This window comes from Dysidea avara, chromosome 4, assembly GCF_963678975.1.
Source record: "Dysidea avara chromosome 4, odDysAvar1.4, whole genome shotgun sequence".
In the NCBI taxonomy this organism is placed as follows: Eukaryota; Metazoa; Porifera; class Demospongiae; order Dictyoceratida; family Dysideidae; genus Dysidea; species Dysidea avara.
Window position 1 is genome coordinate 3495437 of NC_089275.1, and position 15209 is coordinate 3510645.

The window sequence follows — 15209 nt, forward strand, 5'->3', positions numbered from 1 at the left end:
GCACAGGTCTATTGTAATATATCATGTATTTATATAACTGTACCATTACAATTGTTTAATGTATGCTGTAAAGTGATCAATAAAAATAATGAGTGTTGCATATTGTTATTGATGCATACACTCTGTATACATATCTGTACTTGTAGGCCTTCAAGATGATTATTGCTTTAGTCTTGTGCATTGCTTTCTTTCAATATACCACACAAACATCACTCAGCCAAGAATATGAGGGAGTGATCATCATTGATCAGAAAGGCTGTGATACATCTGAATGTTGTGTTTATGGACAGCATCCGTGTTCAAATCTTTCTGCTGCTCTTAATTTAGTAAATGCCAATACTGAGATACGAATAATGTCTGACATATCATTTCATCTTTACATAAATAGTAGTTTTGAAAACATCACCATCACAGGTTACAACAATCCCATTGTTAAGTGTGATCATCTAGGAGGAATATATAGCTATCACTTTATTAATGTAACCATACAGAATATTACATGGGACAAGTGCAAAGCATTTGGCTTTTGCTTTGCAAATGTAAACTTTAATAATTGCACATTTCAGTTGTTTAAGGAATATTATGTAATTCAAATTTGGATATTCGATTCTACTTGTGGTTACTATTTTACTGATGATCATCACTATCCTGCTAAGCCTGAAATAAACATAAATAGTAGCTTATTTTACAGCAATCCTAGTATTCAGTCATTTTCAATTGGTTACCATGTTACTGTCAATAACAGTCAAATTATTGGTAACAATTATACATGGATATTTACTTATGGCTCTGGTAACATAGTGAGAATAATTTCATGCAATTTCACCAATAATTCTGAACCAATTAATATGGATGGAGGTGATGTAGTATTGGAAGGTAATGTAACCTTTACTGGAAACTTTTATCCCATTGTTATAACTTCTCAGGGAAACCTCAATATTTCAGGACATGTTGTATTTAAAAACAATGGAAATATTAATGTAAATGGTAGTGCCATTTACCTTTGGAGATCAAAGCTGTACATGAACAGATCTACAGTTTTGTTTTATAATAACATAGCTGATAACGGAGGTGCCATATTTGTTGATCAAATATCAACTATCTTTGTGAACCAAACAACCTTAGAATTTGTTGGCAACACTGCTTTGTCATATGGAGGGGCTGTGTATGTTGATGTATATACCTATTATTGCAACAGTTCTGATCCTTATTCTCTGCTTCACATTTACAATGTGTTGATCAATGCATCAGTCTATAACCACAACTCTGCTGCTAAGGGTGGCAACTATGCTTATTTCCATCTCCCACATGACTATCCATGTAATCATAGTACACCATTTGATAAGAAGGAATTATTTTCATCTGCAGTCTATTTTGTCAGCTTTCTAGGTGATGTTAAAGCTACGGTGAGTACGTCAAACTATTATAAAAATCGTACAATTCTTTTGTGGCCAGATGATTTACAATTTCAAGTTGTTGCAGTAGATTATTTTCATAACAGTATTGGACCAGTTAATGGCTCATTATCCTGTTATGATCCCAATAATCGGCAATGTTACAATCACCACTATTATCTATGTAAGGGGAAAAATGATTACTTCAACTACACATTTGACATCGATGCAAAAGTGATTTATAACAACATGGCTGCTTGTTGCTGTGTGTATTATGAGCCAATCTCACTGCATCATAATAAATGTTGGCAGTTTGGTAGACTCAAAAACTGCAGTTATAGAGTGGAGGGGACTTGAGAGTCATTGCAATGATATTATGCATTATCATGACACCAATGGTGATTGTAAACATTTGTCATGTGATACTAGACTGCCTGCACCAGGTTTGTCATGTCCTAATGGATATCTTGTAGCTGTACCAGGATATTGGTATAAACAGGGTTTCCACCATTATGTTATGTCTTGTCCTCTGGGCTTTTGTGCTCCTGGCAAGTGGGTCAGCTCAATACCATTTCATCCATTTCCTAGTGAGGATTCTCAGTGTAGTCCATACTGGACAGGCTTTTCATGTGGAGAGTGTAAGTATGAACATGGCCATGCTATCCAATATGGTACAACCAATTGTATTTCTGTTTCCAGTTGTTTGATGTCATCAGCAGGCTCTGGTTTGTTGATTTTTATCTCAACCTCATTCTTGTACTGGTGTCTGGTAATAATATTTGTGTTTGTTTTGTTGCACTTTCAGTTTGATGCAATTGCAGGATACGCTTTTGGTTTAATTTTCTATTACAGCATTTTGGAACAAGTTGTTTCTGTGTATAACGAGGTAGTTCAAACAGTTGTTTGTGATGTAAGTGCAAATGACAACAGAGAACACTATTTTTATGATCCTAACAATATCCATGCTTATTATGGTTGTGTTAGTGAACTTGCTGATTTCTCAGTGATACTTCCTTTGTTTTCAAGCTTGGGTAGTTTAAAACCTCCACTCATGTCATATTTACATTTATGTTACCAAGGCTCTGACATGTTGGATCATCTATTTATTGTATACTTCCATTCTATATTTGTGACATTCATGGTAATTTCAATTTTCATAGCAGCCAGAAATTCTGTGCATGTAGCACGAACCATTGGCAGAGTTGTTAACAGTAAATCTGTTTGTTTACTGCTGTTGTTATCCTACAACTCCTTTTCATATACTTCAGTACAATTGTTAAGACCACTACCATACTTTAATAATACAAACATTCCAGATGACAATTTAATGGGATCATCATGGAGAGCATACTGGTCACCAGCTGTTACATATTTTCACTATCGTCATGGGGTTTATGCTATTGTGGCTATACTGCTGGAATTAATAATTGGACTTGGCTTTCCTGTTGCCTTGATTTTACGACGATATGCAATTAAGTATTGCAGTATTAACCCAATGAGCATCAAGCCAATTGTTGATCAACTACAAGGTTGCTACAAGGATGAGTGCTACTGGTTTGCTGCATATTACCTGGTGTGTCGACAAGTGATTTTTGCTATAGACCCATTGTTTGATGCTTTTCGTGCAGTTGTTTCCTTTGGTGATGATAGCATCTCCATAAAACTAATTTTAATGTTATTTGTACTCAGTGTTATTCTAGTAGTTCACATGTGGTTTCAACCATACAGAAGAAAAGGTTTAAATGTTTTAGACACTGCTATCTTGATGTCACTAATTGTGTTACTTGTTTCTAGTTTGGATGGTAGAAGTTACAACATTGCTGTCATATTTTGGTTGCTCCCAGTCATCTTCTTCATAAACTATTTGAGCTTTTCTACTAAGTACAGACATCTAGTAACACTGCTCAGCATTTGTGTGATAATTGCCTTAATAAATGCATTGACCTTTGCTCGTGGTCGGTTTTATTATTATGACATTCTTTACATATTGTCCGTACTAGTTTCATTCATTGTTCTTGTAGCATACATTAGTTTCTTGTGCAAGAGAATGTGCTATAAACGTAGAACAGCTGGATATATGGAAATCAATAGCGTAGGTGATAATGAGAGTGACGATTCTGATTAGAAATATGGATGCTAACTGATGTGACCTATTGACGTACTTATGGCTGATATACACAATTGTAATTTCACACAATTGCTATTATAAATTAATGCTTGTAGAACTAGTATGCATCTATTTGTCAAAGATTTTTTTTTTAATTCTGCATTGTATATATGCCTACTATATTTTTTGTGCAAAATTAGCAGTTTTTTTGTGAAACTATTTTTTGTATAATTTTAAAGATTTCTATTACGCACCTTTATTGTTTGTAGCACTGGTAAAAACAGAGCGTCAGCCACTTAATCCTTAATTTACTATATAAATGTGTCACATATAGTTGAATAAAGCCAATTTGTAAGTGCATATTATCAAAGGCAATGATCATAATAGTATTCGTGATATAAGGTATATAAATGCTTTATTGTGCAATGTTGTGAGACAAACTTATCTCCATCCTCACAGGCAGATAATTTTTTACAGCTCTTGTACATAGCTGATCATACTCACTATATGCAATATCCTCCTGCATTGGATTTGATTTATTTTTATGGCGATGTGATTGAGTATAAATTGTGACCAGATCTGCAAAGAGTGGTATGGTCCTATAGCTTTTCCAAGTTTGACTAGTCGTAACTCAGCCTATTGTCTTAATTTTACATCCAGGAATAGACCCGAATAGTGCTATGTTTTGGGTGCAAGGTAACCAAATTTCAGCCTAGTGTCCAGACTCATAGGGATCACCATGACAATGAAAAAGAGCATAGTATAAATCCATAGTCATTTCACAATGTATCAGCTAGCCTAAAAGAAACCAGCTAATGGAGAAGAGTTACATGCAAAAAGATTAGTTTTATACCATAATTTGCTTTTTTTTAAATAATTTTAATTTCGTATGCAACAACTTGCAATTGTACGAAAATTTCTGACACGAAAATTTTACATAAGATCGAACTACTCTAATAGAGTAGTCATTCACCTAAATCATACGAAAATATTTTTACATGAAACTTTTTATCACGAAAAATGTTTGCATGAAAATAAAGCGGATTACGATAATTGGGGAAAACTAGTGACTTATTGAATAATGTGCTATATAGCATAGTGAGCTATCTGTGCACTGTCACTGTGCAGGCATAAACACACATGACAAGTGGTGCATGCTTCTATACTTGCTTAATATACTGGTACATGGACATAATTGTGACCGGATAGCGAAAAGGGGCTTCCACACACATCCAATTCAATGAACTAGGAAATCCACAACTTACTCGTCAAAAAACATATACAACCTCAAGTTTTTTGAATTAATTGATGTATATACAACTATGTTGACACTCAAATTTCGAAGTCAATAGCATTTGAATTGTCAAATTTGGTAAATTACATGTGTCCTTTTCACAAATCCAGTCACCATATATTATTTACATACACAAAGCAGGGTCCCACAAGGATCTGTACTTGGATCTCCTCTTTTTATCCTGTATATTAATGATATAATGGAAATTATACAGTGTGACCTGGACATTTTTGGTGATGATACTAAGTTATACTCAATTATTGAGACTATTCATGATATTGCTAAGCTTCAGCAAGACTTGCAGGACTGGTCTAGACCATTGCTCCTAAATTTAAATTTTGATAAATGCAAGGTTATGCACACTGGCAAAACGCCACACTCTAACTATCATATATCTGATACAACTGCACCTGGGGTTTTTACAAATTTACATGATGTATCTTATGAGAACGATCTTGGTGTATGGACCACAAACAAGATGGAATCTAGCCTTCACTGTCAAAAAGCTGTATCAATTAAATGCTAATAGAATTCTCAGTATGGTAAGGAGAACTTTTGCAAGCATACCTAAGGATCTATATATATATATTCATGTTTTTGTACAAAAGCATATGTGAGGCCACATTTAGAATAACGTGTTCAGCTGCGGTGCCTTTGCCTAGCTAAGGACTTAGATTTGCTTGAAAAGGTGCAAATGAGAGCTACAAAGCTTGTCAAAGGAATCAGAAGACTTCCATGCACAACTAGATTGCAAACATTGGGACTATATTCATTGTATTGTCGACGTCAACGAGGGGACCTTATAGAAACATATAAGATTTTGAAAGGATATTACAACATTGAATCGAATGGTCACAGTTATTTGTGTTGAACCAATTTCAGCCCACCAGAGGATACTCCATGAAGCTCTATAAAAACAGTCAAGAACAACACTTTGCCATAATTTTTTCGCTCAAAGAGTCATTAATTGTTGGAATTCACTTCCTGAATATGGAGTGTCAGCATCAAACATTTCTTTATTCAAAACCAGCTAGACTTTTTATTACTGGGAACACGAGTTAGGATATGGATATGAACAAAGACCTAGTGCCTAAACTTATTTTTGCATATAGTTTATCCTGTGTTTGTATATCCATAAACAACAATAATAATAACCACAACCACATCCTCTAAACATCATTCACAGTACATTGTACAGTCAGGTGTATCCATTCACTGGACTGGACTACTGGACTGGACTACTGGACTGGACTACTGGACTGGACTACTGGACTGGACTACTGGACTGGACTACTGGACTGGACTACTGGACTCACATAAAGTTTGCTCAAATACCTTTTTCAACCACTAAAAGTGATTAGCTTTATGAACACTACTTCATATACCACACACTAAGGGTTCTCAGTGTCTTGTCTTGCATTTTAGAGGCACATACAGTTAACTGTACTGTATTCTAGTTAGTTTTAGTGATGTATTTAATGGTATATCACTGCAAAGGTTGAATTCTTCTTAAAATGTGTACACTATACATGTAGTTTTTCACAAAGATGCAGCCTTACCTGTCTGTTTTATAGTGTGCGCATTGGGAAGCATTTCTTTGGCTAACTGAATACTGTGCACTCATTGCTATTACAAACTTTATAAACCATGAAGCTAACCATTCCGTAGTGAATATACAGACTGCAGAATGCTACATTATTATGGAACTATACCTGCCCAGTTCTTTCAAGACTTACAGAATTAAATAGAATTTTGTTTGCCCTTGTAAAGAATAAAGATCAAACTTCAGAGTATAATACTGCTAAAGTACACTGTACATTGCATTTACACATCAATTATATAATTAGTGTGGCCCTTGTATAGTTTAGCTATTCACAGCAAGTGGCAGATTACAAGTATATAGGAACAAGCAATTTCCACAAACAACACCGAAAACTTACTGATAATTGAAGGTGAACTTGTCTAGTAGCACTATATATATAGTTAAAAATAAAATTATAAGTTGTCAGCTTAGCAGAGCATTAATATTGCAACTACATAATTTCATGATCAGTGTTGGAAATTGTTAATGTTGCAATAAATATAGCTATGGATATCAGCAGTACGTTTTGCCAGGAGTTTTGCACCAGTAAAAATCATAATTAATTTTGCTTGTAGATGCCATTTAATTTATCATACATACTTGTTTTACACCTTTGCTAGTTCTATTGGTATGATTGGGCATCTTGATCTGTATAATTATGAAACCACCAGTGAACTAGGAACATTAATTTTATCTGTGGCACAAGCCTAGTATATACTGCCACAACTTTGAGCATAATACTTATTGTGTGGTTTGAAGCATCAAGCATAATGTTAACATATAATTGGCAGAAAAATCTTGCAATTTCCTGTGATAATGAAATACGATGTGCACTGTAAAACATAAATATAATACAATAGTCTGTAACTCTCAGACATGTAGGCAGCAAGGGCGGATTTGGGAGGGGGGGGGGTGTGTGGGGTGTTGAAGCACCCCCCTCCAAAATGTTACCATGTGCAAGCTAGGAAGCTTCTAGAAGTTGCAGTATAGATGCAATTGCATCTTATACATGGGAATGAAAAGATGGTAAAAGAAGGCAGAATGGCTAATCGTTTTAAGAGGGGTTCAAATTATATTTTTTGTGTGAGACTTAACCTAAAAGCTGCTAAAAATTGAAATACTCTCATAGAAGTCAACTACTCTAATAGAACATCCATCATAATGTTTTTTTCAAGACATTACCAGTGTGTTTTCTTGACCTGCACACTGCTATCTTATCATTGCTCCAAACATCCTGCCATATACTAATCACTTTCTGAGAACAACATCTGTCAAATAGTTTAATATTATAGTGGGTATTTTCAGTTGTTGCTACAAACTTGATGCTTGGGTTAACATGCTTAAGTAAAACAGTAAATTTCTTAGAATGTATACAGTTAACAAGGCTGTAGTATCTGAGAACTATTTGTTTTTGCTTTATCAGTACCAAAGTTCCATGCTGCATTTATCTGAATCTAGCATCAATTGAAGCTAATAAAATTTAATGTCATACAGGGTTTGCACTCCCAAACCCCTTGAAGCTCAACTTTATAAGCTCGAATGATACTGCAGCATTTATGCTCAATTACACTGTTACGTTATAAGGGGTTAGTTGTGGCCAAAAGCTAGTTGTATATGTAAGTGACTTTGGACTCATGTTGTAAAAAATTAATAGTGATGCACAGGGCCACAGTTGTAAAAAGTCAGATTGAAATAGCAACTGTGGTTATATTACAAAGTTGAAGTTATTTTTGTGTGCATTCAATGACCAATCGACCTGTGTATACTGTCCTTGACAATCTACTATTATGTATTGCCTTATAATCCAACAGCATTTAAAAGTGTAGCTAGCTATAGCTTGTTCTATTTTTCTAGAATTGCTTACAGCTGCATTCATCCATCCTGTACCCACAATCTTTCAGTACAATAGAGTATTTGGTTAAAAATAGCTTCCAGATTCAATCTTGTGATAGATATGTTCCAAAAATTTCCAGAGGAAGTATCACTCCAGACCATGGCCACCTCGCTGGAAAATTCTACATGTGTGTACTCTACATGCACACTAGTACTGATGGTGAGTGTATACAGTACGTGCCTTCTCAAGCCTGCCTGTTACTGTTTGGACGTTATAGTTTGAACCATGAGACTGTAAAGCACACTAGCTATACCTTAAGCCAAGCAATACACTAAATTTGGCAATCTTGTATTTTGATGAATTTACAATATAAATTTTATTAAATCATGATCAATTAGCAAAAAAAAACCACACAAAAGTAATGGATCATGTATAGCTGGTCGATATTCATATCCTTCCCCTTCCTATTCTTTATGTGAAGAATAGATTTTTAGTTACTGGCTGTGCCCTTATATGACAGCTACTATTACAACTATTCTGGAATAATGGTGTCATATCATCATTATTACACTTAGGTGATTCACAATGCTTTACAAGCATTGTGAATCACTTAAACAAAGTGGCATCATTTTTCAGTCAAAATATTACCAAATTTAATACTGAATAGGCTAAATTTGCAAATTTTTCTGTGGGGGAATGCCCCCAGACCCCCCTAGATAGAACATGCTCCACATGTTGAGTGTGCTTCACACACTATAGCTAGTTGTATTAACCAGTTGTCACTTTTCTTAGTCAACCAACCATTCATGTTAGTACCCCCCCTTCTGAAATCCTAGATCCACCCCTGGGCAGCTATATAAGTTCTATGCAAACCATGCAAAAGTACAGGAAGGGAGAACACATGGAAAAGGCATTAATTTGAACAATAATGGGTTGAATTTTTGAGCGATACAGTATATTATCAGGTAAAATTAAATGTCTCTTTGTGAATTGGCATGTGCAACAAGGGATTCATAGTGTATTTCCACTTCATTCAAAGAAATTCATCATTACAAAAGATCGTATTAAGCTAGTACTGCCTATATAGTCAGGGGTGGATCTAGAAATTTCAGAGGGGGTTTCTGGTTCTCTGGAATCTGGAATTGCAACTTCAGCCTAGCTGTAAGTTGAAGACCACAAAATATTGTAATGTGTGCTCATTAGAAATTAAGCTGAGAAAGTCACAAGGTGTCAGACATAACTGTCACTTCACTTGGTATAAGAGTGAGCTAGTACTGCCTATATAGTAATTTAGGACAATACATCCACCTCTTAACTCTTTATTCTGCTCCAGTCAAGTCCTAATTATTTGGTGAAAATTGTTATCAGATTCAATTTAATTTTCTAGGGAAGCATGCCCCCAAATCCACTCCTTTCCTCCTAGATTTAAGTGTGCATGCAATGCAACATAAAATTTGGAAATCTTAGCTTTCACAAAAATTCCTGGAACCACCCTTAGCATAAAATGTTTTTGCTTATAGTTTTTCATACAATGCAAACTGCTGTAAAGTTAAAGTTGATGTCTGCATGAGGGTTTTATTTATGCTTTCACCTGTTTACCATCTTTGTTAAGCATATTATTATATGCAACAAATGTGGATGCCATTCTGGGAGTCTGGGGGCATACTCCCAGAAAACAATTCAGGTCATAAACACCGAGATAGCTACAATTTTAGTATTTTTAATTATACTGTGTTTGTAGCTACAAGTAAAATTAAATTAACTTTTAAAAGAATACAAAATGTGGTAGAGTAGTTGGCTGCTTTGTTAGAGTATTTCAACTTGTAATCAATGCTAAATCAATTATTTTTATTAATACTTGATGAGTTTCTGGAAACATCATTAAAACCCTGAAAGCTACACTCAAAGGCTAACTATTCAGATATGAATGAATCATAATTACAACTAAGCTATCTTTTAAAAGCTTACCTATATACGTATATGTACGCCTTCAGGTGGGAGTTTAACATAGTATGCAAGTCCCCTTATTTTTTTGTTTCTTTTTGCCCAAGATAATGTTTGGTTGATATTACTGTACATGGGCAGACATAATTACACTGTAGAAAGTATGGGAAGATAGCACATGTTATTTCCAAAAATTAATATAATCCTTGGCCAGTGCCCTACTCCCATGCAAGTTTGGGATGAAGCACACAACAGCACAACATGTACAGAAATTGTCACTTCAATTAAGAATTGGAGAATCAGGTTACTGTGTGGATATAAGGTGGTTTCTGAGGTTTCCATAAACTGGTCAAGTATATTTTCAGGCGATGTTTTGCAAAAGTATCAAAGATTCAGATCGAATACTCTAATTAACAGAACAATCAACTACCAGTAGAACAGTCACATTATTACTTAGTCTACATGTAACAACACACTAAAAATCATAATTATTATCTCAAAGTGTGAATTTTTCCTGGGAGCATGTCAACAACCCCCCAGAATGGCATCCATGCCTATTGTGTACTTCAAACTTCACATATATAGCTCCATCTCTTAACTCTATAGTCTACTGTTGATACTATTCCATCAGAATTAGCAAGCATAAACAGCCTATATCAATCAGCCCTTGATAATTTTGGTCAGCGGCAGAAATTAGTAGTGGATTAACGAAATTCACTACTGATTTTTTACACTGTACTGTAAAACTTAGATTCATCTCTCAATGAAAGATCCACAGGTGGGACATGAATTCAAACCCTTGTATACTCTAATAGAGCAGTCACTTATATACTGTTATAGAGCATTAATATAAAAACCCATGTATTAATTAATGTGAGAAGAATCTTTATTGTTGGAAATGATGTAGAGTGTTGGATTTCAGGGTTGTTCATTGAAGGAGGGTTATTTTCTAGGCTAGATATTTTTGCCAGTGCATGGATTCATACATGTCTGTATGAAAGTCTCACTAGCCAATAGTGTCCTAGGTAGTTATCTGTTGAGTTTTGATTGTAATCTGTCAGCCCTAGTTACCTCACTGGTGATAACTTAGTGTTGCTGTTGAAAACCATCCCTTGAAAAATTTATGCCCTTTTGGCAATGGCTCTGGTAACAGCTGCTTTGATCTTTATTCCACTAACTGTACTAAAGCTAAGTAGAGGAGAGTATAAGAATTAACTGTTCAATTGACCAGTCATCACATGTACGCAAAAATTGATTCCACATATTGCTACAATATAGTTAAATTTGTAGATCGGATTGGTATTGGCATAGTTCATAAAATCAATATTGCATCTCTGTAGTTATCAGGGCTAGCTAATTAGTGCTTGACGAACATCTGCATGAATGCATTTAGGTCACTTACTAATCACTTATGCTTCAGATCGTTGATTCTATTTTAATACCTAACAGTCTAAGTGATGACATCATGTAATTTTTACCATCATTCTTTTCAATGTTAAGTAATAAGCTAACTTGTTTACATAGCTAGGGATAATGGAAAGCATGCAGGCTAGATGGACTGAATTAGGAGACTTTAACCCATCTAAAAGATTGAAATACTCTAATAGAGCATCCAGCTAACTCTAGCATAATACATCAATAGAGTAACGTTCTCAATCTAAAGCATAAAATTAACAATAAATGTTAAAGTGGTTAATGTCAGTATCCTAACTTACTGTGTTACATTTACTACACTTCTGACAGAGGTGGGTAATAGTTTTGCCACATTGTGGACATCGAAGAAATGTTTTAAAAGGTAGAACGACTCTTTTCAAGTTCAGTGTGCGAAATACTGGACAATTTCTGATCTATTACACCAGGTACTAGGAATTTGTCTGGAAGTAGCTATAGTATCCTTTCAAAGTGTAGCAGAGTTTATATTGGGCTTGGAGGGAGGCCAGACGTGATGGTATTGACATGTAAATAAGTTATGTGTTTTTGGTTTGTGGTGACCACAAAGGCATGCCCAAGATGAACTCTGAAGTAAACAGTTTACTATGCCTGTGCTAGTCTCAGTCACCTGTGCTAGTCTCAGTCACCTGTGCTAGTCTCAGTCATCTATATTGCAGTAGTAAAATATATTAATGTTATAACCTGATTGCCATTATTATAGATATAAGTGCATCTCTTATGTTCATACACTGTATTAGGGATAGAGCCACTATATACATGGCAGCATAAACAAAGTTTGACCACATAATTATATAGCTATATAAAAGCAAGCTAGTAGAGGATCTTGACAGAAGTCATTATAACTCCTTTCCTACAAAAGCCCTTGTAACAGAATCAATTCCATAGAAGCTCTTTTGTGTGACCAGTAGCTAACTTTAATGTAGGAGGTCAGGAGTGAGTACATTCTCCCCTACTAAAGTCCTAGCAAGGGTCTATATAGCTAGTTAACCATCACACAAATTATTTACAGCATAATTATTATTGGTATCAAACAAATTCCCAAGCAGTACTGAATTACCACACTACATAAACCTTACTTGTTTTGTTGCACTTGTAAATAATAATTTCATATGTAAACATGCATGATATACAGTAATCTATTGTATGACTGTATAATAACCAAGTATTAATTAACTACGTACTTTTAGTCCAGTAAATTTAACTGAAAAAAGGGGAGAACGCGGAAAAAAATCGAAAAGAGTTGATTTTGATATCATTAGAACGCAATTTTTTATAGAATAAATTATGGCCAATTTAGTATTGAGACGTATGTGACTGGATTCAGGAAAGGGGGTCTTCCATACACATCCACTTTACCAACTTTGACAACTCATAACTTCAGATTGGAAAATGGTATATATTAACTTGAAATTTGATCAGTAGTAAACACCAGCATGCATCACTTAATGGTAGAAGAAAATTTCAGTGTGATATTGATCTTGAACTTTGTCTTGAACACTACGTTATGGTCTCTCCATTGGATGCATTTGGCAGACCCATTTTCAAAATCTGGTCATTTGTACTAACAAAAATGCATTATCCTTAAGAAATGCGTTACAAATAATATTATATAGTTGAGTTAGTAAAAGTAAGGTTATAGAAATAAAAAGGGGCTTTCTCCACATAAATTCTGAACAAATATAATAGGCATAATCATTGTAAATAGTTTCCTCAGCATTTCTGCAACTCTCTCCCCTACGATCACATGCTGCAACACACTTTAATCCATGTTTATGACAAGAGCATACATTGCTACCACATGAATTTGCAGTGGAAAGCTTGCATTTTTTAAATCATATGAATTCCTGATTTTTGTATGCTTCCATAGATTCTCTCAACTGAATATCTGTACATATCTTTTTAACACGTCTCAGATATTCATGGTCTTTTATTGATGGTCCCTATTCATAACCGTCAAAAATAATACAGCTTTCTCCATATATTTCTCTTACATAATTATATAGGAGACATACTAACACATGCATCAATTGCTTCTGACAATCTACTGAATCTACTGAATCTGTTAAAGATTTGACTAACTGTGCCTTCACAGTTTATGCATAACATAATCTTTAAATAGTGATGTTGGGAATGCTGTCAGCTTGTATTTGAAGTATAGGCTCATGTCCTCTTCCCTCTGCACAATAACAATGAGCCTTGAAAATAAAATGGTAGAGTCGATGTTCATCTTCTGCTGGTCAACTTGAATCCCAGGCTTGAGATCAACTAGAGACTTAATGTGGTTACTCCTTTTGATTGATGCTTCTGTTACGTTTAAATAATCAAGTTGCATTTGAATTTTTAGTTCAATCTTCCCTGCTGTTTCGGGATTATTCCATCTACTTCAATTGTAGTCAACCCTGATGACAAAGATCGTAACTTAACCTCCATTACATTAAATGGCTCATGCTGATCGAACCATGTTTGACTTTTGAGTAGGTCCTGATAGTCAGACTTGCATCTTGACCTGCTATGCTTCTCACTTGACTTTGTCTTCATGTCTGTCATGGTCATCATTGCATCATGGATTCCAGCACATTTGTGCATGCTCAAGATCCACTGGAGATGGCAATTCCTCTTCCACTGGTTAGCCCACCATGACTTTTAATGGATCACCTGTTCAATAACCAAATCTGTCTGCTCAGTATCTATTTCTTCAACGGACTGCATGAAATCGTGAACACGTTATGTACCAAAGAAAAGTCATCTGGCAGTTCCAGCATCGACTGCAAGTAAAGGTGGGCACTCTTGGCATAATTAATATGACCAGTTGCAGCAAACCAATTCAGCATTCTGGTGACTGCAACAATTAAGCACAGTTTCTATGTATTCAATATATTGCAACCACAGTTTTGCTGCTGGGGACTGCTCAGCAAGTAGTACTTTATATTTCATTAAAAAGCTTTCCAACTTCAAAATTTCAGCTAATTCTGTTATATCCAAAATCATCATAGACCCTTTCTCAAATCCTTGATTAAATTCATGGATTTTATCTACCTCATTACAATTAAGTTTTTGAACAACATTTGAATTCTCCTTATCACTTTCAGAAAAATGAGGATCACTCAATGCTAATGCATCAACTTCATCGTTTTAGTGTAGATCATCGTCTCTATCAGTTTCAGGATTAGTGTTCAGTTCAGAAGATAATAATGCAGAGATCAACTTATTGACTAATGCTGCTTCCACCAAAAAATAATGTTCACGTACAGCTGTTGAAATTGACAGTATTTGAATAACTGCATTGGGACCATAAGCTATTTCTAATGCTTCCTCTAATTCTGAACCTTTCATCATAGATCCAATGCTACCCATCACATTGTATGAAATCATCAAGCAGATTTACAGCCCAAACCTGTTGAGTCAACTCATAAGCTTCAAGCAGGTTTAAACATGCATCAAAAACTGCTGAGTTATTTAAAGGTTGGTTAACATGTTTTGTTAAACATGTATCTTCAAAGGATCAACACGTTTTTCTTGGATTTTGACGTCTCAAACTAAATTTGGCTATTAATTTTTTTCCCCAAGGACTGGGGACTTTGGATATGAAACATTTGTTTTCT